Source organism: Camelus dromedarius, chromosome 34 (assembly GCF_036321535.1).
Source record: "Camelus dromedarius isolate mCamDro1 chromosome 34, mCamDro1.pat, whole genome shotgun sequence".
Lineage (NCBI taxonomy): Eukaryota > Metazoa > Chordata > Mammalia > Artiodactyla > Camelidae > Camelus > Camelus dromedarius.
This window is the reverse complement of record NC_087469.1, coordinates 18002161-18011975: the sequence shown is the minus strand read 5'-3', so window position 1 is coordinate 18011975 and position 9815 is coordinate 18002161. Positions and strand designations below refer to the sequence as shown.

The window sequence follows — 9815 nt, the reverse complement described above, 5'->3', positions numbered from 1 at the left end:
ACAAACACTCCTGAAAATACTAAAATAATACATATACAATATTTCACACACAACAGACCCAAACTAAGACACGGGCAGCGCGGAGGCGGTCCTGGGTGCTCGCCCACCAGAGCGCCGGCCGGTCTCCGCATGGCGCTCACTGCCAAGCATGCCATGCTCTCCGCCTTCCTGGCGCCTGTGGGGACTGCACTCCCGGACGCTTTGCGGTGGGTGGGAGGCACCGTGTGACTGGTCCCAGCTCATCAGATGTGAGTGAGCCTGTTGCCCATTTGAACTGCCAACGAGAGACCCTCGGGAGCTCGCATTTCCTTCGGGCTCAGCCTGAGTCCTGCGTGGCTGTGATGAGCAGAGACCCCGTGTCCCCCATCTCTGCCCAGGACTCTTCTGAGGAGGCTGCAGATACAGAACAGGCTCCGAGCTACTGAGCAAGCTGCCTAGGATCACACAGCAGATGAGAGAGCCGAGAACGGGGCTCAGGTGTGTCTGACGCTGGAACACACAGCTTCCACCTGCTTCGACTCCCTTCCAAGCCTCTATAAAATACATAAGGAATAGGAAGGTGGGAGTACCAGCTGCTTCCTGGGAAACAGACGCTCTGTAAGGGCACCTTGGCCCTGGGGAGTCGGGAGGGCACTGGGACCCCAGGGTCCCAGCAATAGAAAGGGGACCCTCTACTGGCAACGTCCTCCCCGCTATGTTTCCGCGTGTGGGACAGTCAGAACCCGTGGTCTTTACTTTGATTCTTTCCCTTGCAGACTCGTCAATGCGCAGGTGAACAGATGTGTGGCGAGGTCCCACCAGGCTCCGTGCTGAAGGCACCCGAGCGGCCAGCACTCCGGCCTCTGCTTTCAGGGACCGACAGGCTATCCAGCTGATCCCACTCCTGTTCTTCACAAGGAAGCGGTCGCCGCTGCAGAGGAGAATCGGCCAGCTGTCTGCTCTGCGTGTTCTCGAAGGTCACATCTCAGCTCCGCCACGGACGCTTTGGCACAACTTTTGAAACTTCCGTGTGGTCCCTCATCTGCCCGAAGCTTTGCTTGTTCTTGTGGTTTGACTGGTGCAGAGAAGGGGAAAGCATCTGAAAGTACAACAGGGAGATGGGTTTCTGTAAATGTGACATTGTGCATTGGGACTAAAGAGAGCCTCTGTTTCAACTCTTCTGTTCAGTCCGTAAAGAGAGAGATCATAAATGCGTTTCTGCCGACACTGAGGTTCAACCAGAGGAAGGAGCGGGGAAACAGACCCCGAAAGGGAGACACATTTTTATAAATCCTGTGACACACAGAATTCCTGCGGCCTGATGGCTTTTGGAAATCAACTCCAGGCTGGGTGTAGCTGCCTTCTCAGCACACGACGTTAGCTAATACGGGTGAAGCACTTGAAACGCTTCTGAACGAAGCAAAGTGTTGTCACCATCATTATTGTACTATTATTGTCGTCACGTTGGAGGACCCCCTTGGGGGGTCTGAGTGGGCTTGCTCGGGGCCCTTGGGGCTGCTGCTTGGACCCGGGAACAGAGTCCTCCGGATCAGAAGGGCTCCTTGCAGCATCTCCAGAAGCATTGCAGGGACGGTACTGGCACAGGAGGAGGAGAGCGAGCGGAGAGAGGGAACAGGCGGCAACAGCGTTTCAAGTCCCTCTTCTGCTCGAGGCCTTCGCTGAAGCATTGCGTTTGTTTGGAAGAGCAAATGAGGTGTAATGTGTTACTGAAAGCAGACCTCGAAGCTCTCACTATAAATAGCCTAAAGTAAGCACACTTCTTGTAGCCCAGGAAAAGAAAGGGGGCCTTTAAACGAAGAACCCCGACTGCTTAGAACAGATGCTTATTATAAAAATGGGAGGGCCCGAGGCATCCCCAACCTGGCTTCTCTGTTCCCCTCCCCAGGGACGACGCTGGGCCTGCCTGGGCCGTCCCGGCCGCGGCGGTGAGGGTCCTGCACGGGGGGACAGTTGCCCACCAGCCCTGCCCTCCCTCCACGCTGCACCGCCCACCTTACCTTTGGCAGAGGAGTCAGGCTGCTTTTAACAAGCCTGCAGGACGTGGCCCCTGAGCCTGGAACGCAGGTGCTCGTTCCCCTGCACCGTCAAAGCGCTTTCCCGCGACACAGCCGCTCGAGGAATGAGCTTCAGGGGGATCATCTGTTTACCGTAAACCGTGTCTCTCTCTGCTAGAGTCCAAACTGCTCCGAGGCAGGCCTTTTACTCACGTTTGAGCACCTGGTATCCAAGAAAGCGAATGTTTGCCTTGAGAAAGCCGTATTTTATTCACCACTAAACATCAAATTTCCTCGAAATAGCCCCACCTGGACCAAACTACACGGAGGCGACAGAAAATTCTGAAGGGTCTGCAGCACAAAAGGACAGAACAGGAGCCTCGTGTGCACAGCTTTTCACCCCCTAAAAACATGGCGCCGATGGTTCCCACCATCAAAAGTCTGGAAGACAGCCGGGCGGCCACGGGGCACAGGAAAGGATGCTCAGTGTCGCTGATTATCAGAGATGCAAATCAAAACTCCAGCGAAGCGTCACCTCACACTGGTCAGAATGGCCATCAATAAAAAGCCCACAAATGACAGATGTGGGAGAGGGTGAGGAGAAAGGGGACCCTCCTACACTGCTGGTGGGAGTGGAGTTTGGTGCAGCCATTACGGAGAACAGTATGAGATTTTTAATGAGATTCCTTAGAAACCTAAAAACAGACTTACCATATGACCCAGCAATCCTACTCCTGGGCATATATCCAGAGAAAACTCTAATTTGAAAAGATGCACGCACCCCGGTGTTCACAGCAGCATTATTTCCAATAGCAACCAAAATGGAATGCAAGCAACCAAAATGTCCAGTAACAGATGACTGGATAATGAAGATGTGGTATATTTATATCATGGAATACTACTCAGCCATAAAAAGAATGAAATAATGCCATTTGCAGCATCACAGATGGACCTAGAGGTTATCATATTAAATGAAGTAAGTCAGACAGAGAAAGACAAATATCACGTGATACCACTGATATGTGGAATCTAAAAAAAAAAAGATACAAATGAACTTATTTACAAAACAGAAACTGACTCACAGACAATAGAAAACAAATGTATGGTTACCAAAGGAGAAGGAGGGAAGGGATCATTTGGGAGTTTGGAAATAGCAGATACAAACTACTATATACAAAATAGATTAACAAGGTCCTACTGTGTAGCACAGGGAAGTATATTCAATACCTTGTAATAACCTATAATGGAAAAGAATGTGAAAAAGAATATAAATATGTGTACACTTGAATCACTGTGCTGTACACCAGAAACTAACACAATATTATTCATCAACGGTACTTCAGTTAAAAAGAAAACTATTCCTTTGGGTTCATATGGGTTTCTCCTCCTTCCTGGGACCTGCCCAGATCATGGTGGGATGTCCTGTTTTGTCATCTGTCCCCGTGACTGGCTGAAGAACTCAGAGCGATCATCCCAGCCCTAAGGTCTGGCTGAAACAACCCAGAAAGCCTGGCGACACAGCCAGGGCCGTGCTTCCCGGTGATACATATCGCAGTTAGAAGGAGTAAAATGTTCTCCGAGGCCTTCTCTTCTTAAGTGGCTTGGTCCCCAAGGAACGCACGATTGTACATCTGCATCCGGGGTTGGGGGAGGCCAGGGTCCCATCGTCTCATGAAGACTAAGTCAGTAAGTGCTGTTACCAAGGCGGGCAAAGGCCAGTGGCCTGCATCTGTGTCCGTCATGGGGAGATGTGGGGACCCCCTAAGCTTGGGTGAAGGTGGTCCTTTCTGAGACTCAGAAGGCGGGGGTGGGGGCTCCACAGAGAGAGACTGCTCAGGGCCTCCAGAAGGCTGAGTGATGGAAACGTCTGGGAAATGACGTCATGTCGCCCAGGAGGGAGGTTCACAGACCAGAGGGAACAAGGGCTTTGTTGGTGGCCCCCCCCGAAAGAGGCTGAGAAGAGAGAAGCCCTGCCGTCCGTCCGTGTGCCCAGCCACGCCTGTCACCCGCCCTTACCTCGCGCCCCATCCTTCCACTTCACGAGAGATCACAGTGCGTTCCAAGACTGACAGGTGCATCCAGTTTCCACCTCGTGCTGCAGCTCGGTCCCTGTGGCAGGTGCGACTCCACTCTGTGAACAAACTAGATTCCATTCCGAGAGGCGAGCGAACACATTCGGGTCTCCTGGGGGAGGGTGAAGAGACGGAAGATGCCCACATCCAAGAGGGCAGCACTGGGGAACGAGCGGAGTCCTTGCCCCTGTCAGCTGGGGACAGCCCCCGCAGACTGGGTGACCTCGGCAGTGTCAGTCACTCCTCACACTCCCAGGGGCTGGACGTCCAGGACCAGGTGCTGCCAGGTCTGGCTCCTGGCGAGGGCGCCCTTCTGGGCTTGCAGACAGCCGCCTTCTAACGTGTCCTCCCACGGCAGAGACAGAGAGAGCCCTGTCGCCTCTTCTTACAAGGACACTAATCCTACTGGATCATGTCCCCACCCTTATGACCTCGTTTGACCCTGATTGCTTCTGTGATAAGCCCACCCCCAAATACAGTCACATGGGGGGTGCTCAGGGCTTCAACATGCGAACTGGGGGCCCTCAGTCCACGGGGCCCCAGGCTGCACAGGGCAGCGCGTGTGCTGCAGGGCTCTAGGTGGGACGCCCTTACCTCCTCGGCTCCTGCCAGCGCCTCACCCCGTGCAGCAGGCGTCAGCACCCCAGACCTAGACAGAGGCTCAGGGAATTCCCTGTGCGGCGTTGGCCTCTCACCGCCTTCCAGATGGCAGGGAAGGCGAAGGCTCCCCTAGGAAGGAGCCACACAGGGGAGGCTTCTCTGGAACAGCCCTGGGTGGAGTGCCCTCCGAGCTCTCCGCTGCTCAGGCCAGCCCAGATGAGCTTGAGAGACGCTCCCAGCGGCTTGGACACATGTCCCTCGGGTTGGGGAAGAGTGTGGAACTGGCTTCTGACTCACATCTGGAAGAAAGTCTGAAGGAAGGGAGCCGTCCTGGCTTGGGGTGGGGGAGGGCTGTGTTGGCAGATGGAAGAGAAAACTGAGTTGGGGTGAATCGTACCAAAGGTGGGACAAAAAGACAGGGTTCCCCAGGTCCAAACACAGACCCCAAGGGAGAACCCCGGCTTGATGCCTCATTTCCATGGCTTGGAAGCCCCTCTATCTGAGGGGGCCCCTGGAGTGGGGGCGGTGCATGGTGGGCGACGTCAGCTGAAGAGGACCGAGGTGAACGCCAGCCGTGTGCTGGGAGGACGGCGACACCCACACCAGAAAACCGCAGGTGGCTGTCCCCAGTGGGAGGGGCTCCAAGGAACCCAGGGAAGCCCCTTGGGAGGAAGAGGCAGCCCTGGGGTCTCAGCACAGAGGGCGCTTGCGCCCAGTTGCATCTGTACCGGCAAGCAGGGAGACCTTCTCCTCCACCGCCTCGCTCCCCGAAGGGGCCGACACGACCTGTAGAGTGAGGAAGACACGGAGGCCACCAGGGAGACGCAGGAGAGACGCAGGTCTCTGCAGGGTTCCCGGCCCCGCCAGGCCTGGCAGTGAGCAGATGCGAGCTTGGACTTTGACCGAAGACAGCACTGAACTTCTGAATATCTGAAAATGACCTGAACATTCTATGGGATCTGCAGGGAGGAAGACAGAGAAAGAATTTAACACAAAGTGGAGGAGACACGTCCCGTTCTGTCTGCAGTCCACCTCGTAAAGTCATTCAGAAACGAAACAGGACAGTTACATACAGGTGTGCTCACCTGGACAGCTATGCAGGCCCACGTGTGGCTCGATGCCCTGCTGTCATCACCTCGAAATTCTTAATAACTTTCAGTAAGTTTTCATCTTCCACTGGGCCCTGCAACTCATGCGGACAGTCTTGGTTACACACACACACACACACACACACACACAGAGCAGGGGCTTAGCCATGTTCTGTGTAATGCCAAGGGGTACGGCAGGGCCAGTCAGTGGGAGGTAGTAAGAAACAGCTTTTAGCTCCATTATTAGGAAAAGGTTTTAAATCTCGTGGCTGTCCACACTGGCGTAGGCCGTGTGCACAGGCAGAACTTCCAATCAGCAGGCTCCTCCCAGCAGAGGAGGGTCAGCGGCTTGGCGGGGATATCAGACATACAACGAAACCTTTGGACACTGTGGCCCCCGAATCCCCTCCAACCCCGGGGCTATCTAACGCTCTGATTAGCGAGTCTCCTTCGAGATGTCTGCTTTACCAAGCTCACCAGGAAATGAACTCGTCGGTGCGGAGACCAGGTAAGAATGCTTCCGAGTCCGGCCGATCACCCCTACATGGCTGGGAGTCTCACTAACCAGCTCCTTGGGTTTCCGTCCAAACCATGAGCTGTTGTTTCCCTTTCTGAGAACATTATTGCCATTACTCACAGTATTTTTGATCATCATAAGCTGGATCTTATTCTGGCTGGCACACTGGGACTTCCAGCTTCTAAGAAAAAGGCCTAAGAAGTCTCACAAAGTGTCTTGGGCTTCAAGCCACTCTCATTAATCATCATTTTGACAATAAAGTATAAGCAGACCTGACAAATATTGACTCAATTAGATATGAAAAATCTATGTTTGTGTTTGGATTATTGTCACCATCATCACCATTATTTGTGGGGGGAAAATGGTTCCTGGAGAAGAGAAGAAAGTCCATTGGCTTCTGCGATCTTCCACAGACGACCTCTCAGACTCCACCTTGACGGTGCTGAAGCCACAACGTGAAGATGGACTTTAGGCCGCAAAGACCCGCCCCTGAGGACGGTCCTTGTAGAGGGTCGGGCGGACTCGGTCACGCTCAGTAAACTCGCCTCCCTCCAGACTCGCTGCTCCTACGTATTGGAAAACTTTGAGCTCCTTTCATACCGTGTTTTGGCCTTGACCTTTCTGGCGTTTAGCCTCCCTACAATGGCGTCTATGTATCTCCACACCCCCAGCGCAGCCCCCTAATTAGAGCCATCAGTTAAGCTGTCAGGAAGAAATCTGGGCTCAATCACGCCTTTATCAGACTCAGGCTGCCAAGGGGTCAAGATGAGCGTCAAGTCTGACCTGCCTGAAGCCCCTGTCCCGTGCCGGTCCCCACACTCACTGGGGCTTTTGTGACGGGCCAGCCAGACAGCCACCTGGGTGCCCCGGCTGAGTCCCCTCCGGGGCGCTGCCCAGACAGGGCGGACCCAGGGGAAACAATAGCGCTGACTCAGGGCAGGCCTCCTCCCTGGCTTTACCGTTGGGGAATTCTGTGCACGGGAGTCACCCGCAATTGTCAGAGTCCTGACTTGGAATGGAGACTCCACTGAACAGGCAGGAGTCGGGTGTCGGGGGAAAAAAAATTCTTGTTTGGACTCAGGGGCCACGGAGTTATAGATGCCATCGCTGACAAGGAACTGGGGGCACCGTGTCACCTTTTACGTCACAGCTCAGGGCAGGTGTGGCCGGGGACTTGGGTCTGACTTTCTTTGCCGAGTCTGGTTTTCTTGGGTTTCAGGTGAGTAGTATTTTTAAGTGAGCTCCATACGATGGAAGAAACAGATCTCACTCGTGGCCCATGTCCCTCTCCAGCTGTTTCGTGCAAGTGTGTTTTCTCTCTCACACGAGGTCTCAGAACGTCCGCAGGGCGTTTCTCGTCTCCAGTCCCCGCAGGACAGAGTGCCAGCGAGGACAGTGTGCTCAGGTGTCTGCGGGGAGTTCCCTCGTGGCCTTGACTCGTCTTCTGGTGCGAGTGTGTTTCTGGGGGTCTGCCTCCCTCCCTAGATGACAGCAAGCACTCAGTGCGAGTTAAGATGGAACCGTATTTTATTCTCGGCCCCCCGCCCCACTTACAGGCCACGAGCCCTGAGCTCCAGGGACGCACAGACCGCTCACCAGGGGACGATGAGACGCAGGTACACTCACGGCTCACACGGGTTCTTCCCAGGGCACCAGGTGCGCTGCCTGTGATCGCACATGAACGGACACGTGTCGAAGGACACAAGGAGATGAGACCTCAGGACAGACCCTTAACTGGTAACAGGACCGCTGACGTCATCAGCGAGAACACCTGGAGCGCGCCGCGCCGTTCGCGTCCGCAGGCCGCCGCTGCTCACGGCTCCTCGCGCGCCCGTCGGGAGACCCACACAGACAGCAGGTCCCCACCCCGGCTGCCCAGTCCTCCTCGCGCCAGCGCAGCTCTGCCACGCACGCCGCCCTGCGCCTGGTGGCCTTCACTCAGTAGCGTCACTTTGGGGTCTCCCCCTGCGTGGACGTGCAGACGCACTTCGTGCTCTTAAGCAGGCACCTCTGTCGGATGGACCAGAGCTCATCACCCAGCCCCTACGGGCGCACAGCGGAGTTGTTGCCAGACTTATGCTAAGAAGCGTCTATGTTTGACAGTCTCCCCCAGAGGGTTTGAAGTAACTAGCTTGACATCAGATCAGCATTTTGGAATCACCAATAACTTTATAGCCTTATTTTAGCAGATGGCAAAACCGAGAAGCTGGGGAGCTTCAACTCTCAGGGGCAAGACGGTAAGTGGAACCTGGTGTTCCTGAGTCCCCTTCCACACGTCACCCCCATGTGCGTGGGCCGCTCGAGGGCGCTGGGCACGCTGGCTTTGGCTACTTGGAGAAGAAACCAATAGCCACCAGCAACTCAGCCCCGGGGAACGTCCAAAATCCGGCCCCACAGAGTCTTTGTTAAAAGAAGTGATTCATCAAGAGTCTCATCATGGTTTGATTTTTGCTAGCCCAGAGATCACTGAGTTAAACTTCCCGTTCAGTAGATGGACCGAATTGCTTTGAATAAAGACGCAATTCAATAAAAACTTAATACCCTCATAAAATCAAATATTCTCTGGTTCCCCAATGAACTCCAAAACAGATTAGATTTCTTCTGCAGATGATGTGAGGTGGGTTGTTTGCCCTAAACTAACCCCATTATGCCTGTAAAATTACATTATTATTTAAATGTTCAAATTTCTTTTCTCCTGCAAATGTACAAAAGAGCCATCGTCATGTCTCCGGGAAAGACAGAGCTGGTGGAGGATTTATCCTGTGGGGGATTTGGGGACCTTCACTCGAGAGTTGAGTGAAGAGCAGACTGGGGTCATATACCTGCAGCTCAGGTATGGTCTGGGCAGGGCCCCTTCTGCAAACTGGCCCCTGAGGAGTTGAGCATAGAATGAGGGAATGGGGGGCGGTGAGGATGAGGACTTCCCGGGGGCGAGAATCAGAAACCCACACTGACTTTTCATACAAAGTGCTTTTTGCTCGTTTGTCATCAAGAAACAAACAGAATTTCTTTGTTAAACAGCAAAAACCGAAGTTTCTAGTTGGGTTTCGACAGTGAGGGTGACCATAACCACCGTGTGAGAAGCACCTGCCCGCAGACACCGCCGTCAGCACACACGCGCTCACGGTGACACGCTGGAGAGCCGTCGAAGGGACGGAGAGAGACACGAGGGAGCTTCTGGATTCCTGTTCCTTAATGACTGCCCGACGACTGCCCCGCGCCGCAGGGTGTGCCCTACCGCCGCCTTAGTTTTGGGGGGAGCTGGAGCTGGCATCTACCCCGCAGACACTGGGCACGGCTCCTTCTACGCCACTTCCAGTCCTGCAGGGGCCCAGGCCCCCACTCTGCTCGTGCACATCCTTAGCCCTTAACAGTGAGGATTAAGAAGAGAAAAGAGCAGAGTTTCAGGGCACGAGCAGTCATCCGTCATTCCCACTGGATGATCAAGGGGAAACAAGGTCATTTCAAACAGTGTCCAGGCCAGAACACAGGCACTCCCATCAGGAGGGATCCTGGCTCCACTCCTGCGTGGCCGCGGGGCCAG

The 9815-nt window shown here is 54.4% G+C and overlaps 1 long non-coding RNA gene across 2 annotated transcripts; it reads right to left on the bottom strand.

The window, feature by feature from the left end:
- Positions 1 to 64: 64 nt before the first annotated feature.
- Positions 65 to 8007, bottom strand: LOC116150157 (uncharacterized). 2 transcript variants are annotated; one of them, XR_004133800.2, is made up of 5 exons: positions 5752 to 8007; positions 4011 to 5625; positions 1998 to 2217; positions 736 to 1078; positions 65 to 533 (listed from the first exon to the last, which is right to left on the bottom strand). It is a non-coding gene; the product is annotated as an uncharacterized LOC116150157 (long non-coding RNA). The 2 variants fall into 2 exon arrangements; XR_010378987.1 differs by having other exon boundaries at positions 65 to 1078.
- Between the last annotated feature and the right edge of the window lie 1808 nt (positions 8008 to 9815).